General features: G+C 48.6%; 1 pseudogene; it reads left to right on the top strand.

Annotated features, from left to right (window-relative positions):
- The first annotated feature begins 1,597 nt into the window (after nt 1–1,597).
- On the top strand, nt 1,598–1,728 carry LOC120942199 (annotated as a pseudogene).
- Nucleotides 1,729–2,928: the final 1,200 nt, after the last annotated feature.

Raw genomic sequence — 2,928 nt, 5'->3', positions numbered from 1 at the left:
AAAAAAAAAATGGTGATTGATTGCCCCTAGTGCTAATTTAGGGGAAAAAAAACTGTATTTTATACTTTCTGCTATAATACATATCCCCCCTCAAAAAAAAAAATTAAAAAAACGTAAAAAATAAATAAAGACTGGGGCAAAGGTTCATCTTCCAACAGGACAAGGACCCCAAGCACACAGCCAAGATAATGAAGGAGTGGCTACCGGAGAACTCTGTGAATGTCCTTGAGTGGCACAGCCAGAGTCCAGACTTAAACCCGATTGAACGGAGAGATCTGAAAATGTCTGGGCACCGACGCTCCTCATCCAATCTGATGGAACTTAGGAGATCCTGCAAAGAAGAATGAGAGAAACTTCCCCAAAAAAAAGTGTGTGCCAAGCTTGTAGCATCATACTCAAAAAGACTTGGAGGCTGTAATTGGTATCAAAGGCACAACAAAGTATTCTCAGCCTTTGCTCAATACTATGTACATTTATTTTTTTCGTTTTTAATAAATTTGCAAAGCAATTAATTTAATCCATTTTGGAATAAGGCTATAACATAACGAAATGTGGAAAAAGTGAAGCGGTGTGAATACTTTCCAGATGCACTGTATGTCATGCTTGGTTGCCTTTTTCATTGACCTCGAAAACCACTCTATGTGCAAGCTAGTTTTAATATCGGATAAAATAAAAGATAATAATAATGCCATGTTCTAGAACAGTGGCATCTGACCTAAAATTTGTATCCATTTTAATAATTTTATACGGTATATACTCGAGTATAAGCCGAGGCACCTCATTTTACCACAAAAAACTGGGAAAACTTATTAATTCAAGTATAAGCCTAGGGTGTCCATCTGCATGCCTCGCTGTGCCCATGACTAGACTTACGTTTAACATGGGAGTATATAGAAGGGATGCCCGGCTTTGAAAAATCGGCTCCTCGGCCGTAGGTCCCCCAGACAGTAAACTTTGCACACTTCTAGAGGAGAACAGGGGCTACATGTGTGCCAAGTTTCGGGTCCAGAGGACCTACAGCGGGCCGGTACCGGGTCCCCAAAGTTATCAGGGAAATTACCATTTAACATTGGAGTCTATGGAAGGGGTGCCCGACTTTGAAAAATCGGTGCTCCTCGGCCGTAGATCCCCCGGACTAAAAAACTTTGCACACTTGTAGTGGAGCTATACGTGTGCCAAGTTCCGCTGGTACCGGGTCCCCAAAGCCTGGGAGATCAGGCGCAAAAGGGTGAGTCGAGGGGGGCATTTTCAGAACACAAAAAATGTGCTGTATACCCCCCTCTCCCTGTATACCTCTTTCTCTGTATACCCCCCCTCTCTCTGTATACCCCTCTCTCTCTCTGTATCTCTCTCCCTCTATACCCCTCTCTCTCTGTATACCCCCTCTCTCTTTCTCTATCTCTCTCTGTATTTCCCCGCTCTCTCTCAGTATACCCCTCTCTCCCTCTGTATACCTCTCTCTGTATACCCCCTCTATCCCTCTCTCTCTCTGTATACCTCTCTCTGTATACCCCCTCTATCCCTCTCTCTCTCTCTCTCTGTATACCCCCTCTCTCTCTGTATACCTCCCTCTCTCTCTGTATACCTCCCTCTCTCTATCGCTTCTCGGCCTTTTGGCTAAGATCAAGTGTAGTATCTGTTCTTATCAGTTGCCAATAGGTGGTGCTAAGCTGACTGTCCCCGGTACCCTGTGGCAGGGGGAAAGGGATGGCAGTCGGCGGACGCTAAGCCTGTTGGTGTGGAGGTGGAAGCCTTCTGATGTGGACAGAGAGGCATGAGGTCGAAGCCAAGAGGCCGGGTCCCTGGCCGTTGGCCTGGATTTGGTGGTATCTGCCCCAGTCAGTTGTTCTGGAGGGAACCCTTGCTTCTTCTTTAACCGGGATGGAGCGGGTAGTACTTCCAGAATGTGATTAGGTGGGAGAGATAGGGGTTGTGGGTAGAGTCTGCGTCAGTAGGCTCTCCCCGACCTCTTCTCCCACCTTCCTGGCTGGGAAGGGTGCTGCCGGTCCGGACCGGGGGCTAGGGACCGTTGAAAAGCCAGTGGAGATTGTGCCCCTGGAGTGGCAGTCCAGGGGTGCCATACATTGCACGAGTGTTTGAGGGGCACTCATCGTGTGGCACCTTCAGGTCACTGATCTCCACAACACACTTTTCACACCTGCCGCTTGGGCCGGGCCTTTTGGCTAGGACCAGTGGAATTTTTATCCTGGCCGGAGGGCCGGCCAATGTATTTCACATTGGTCACTTTCCTCACCTTCCCATCTTCCTTTTCCCCACTTTCTTTTATTATTTTTCCCCGTGTGTTGTTTTGTTTGTCACTTTGTTTGTGGTGCTTGCACTTTATGTGTGGCGAGTAGGGTGCTGGTCCTCGGGCCGGTCTCTGAAAGTCTTGGGAGTTGGTGGACTCGGCCTTCTGGTTAGGTTCACCGGCTCTCATGGGGTCTCCCTTCGGGGGAGCCTCATCGAGGAGGGTTCTGTTTCGGCAGTCCCTCTGAGGATGTTGGGTCCTTGTGGCTTCGGCTGCTTGGACCAAGATGGGTCCATATGGCTTCGGCTGTATGGACCACAGTTTACTCTTTTCCCTGTCAGGAGCCTAATGCCCCGGGGGATCAGAGACGGGTCCTTTTCGGAGGACCACTGACGTTTGCACCCGTCGCAGTTTTTTGTGATGTCACTCTTTATGTGTGTGCACATTTTTCCCTGCACCGGGTGGAGTTTTTGGGTTGTGTTTTGCACGCCACAGGCTTTTCAACAGAAAAAAATACCTCCCTCTCTCTCGTATACCCCCCCTCTCTCTCTGTATACCCCTCTATCTCTCTCTCTCTGTATACCTCTCTCTCTGTATACCCCCCTTTTTCTCTCTCTCTGTATACCCCCCTCTCTCTCTCTGTATACCTCTCTCCCCTTCCCCCTTCCCTCCCTCTCTCC

The sequence above is a fragment of the Rana temporaria genome, chromosome 5 (genome assembly GCF_905171775.1).
Source record: "Rana temporaria chromosome 5, aRanTem1.1, whole genome shotgun sequence".
Taxonomy (NCBI): domain Eukaryota; kingdom Metazoa; phylum Chordata; class Amphibia; order Anura; family Ranidae; genus Rana; species Rana temporaria.
This window is presented reverse-complemented; position numbering and strand designations above follow the sequence as displayed.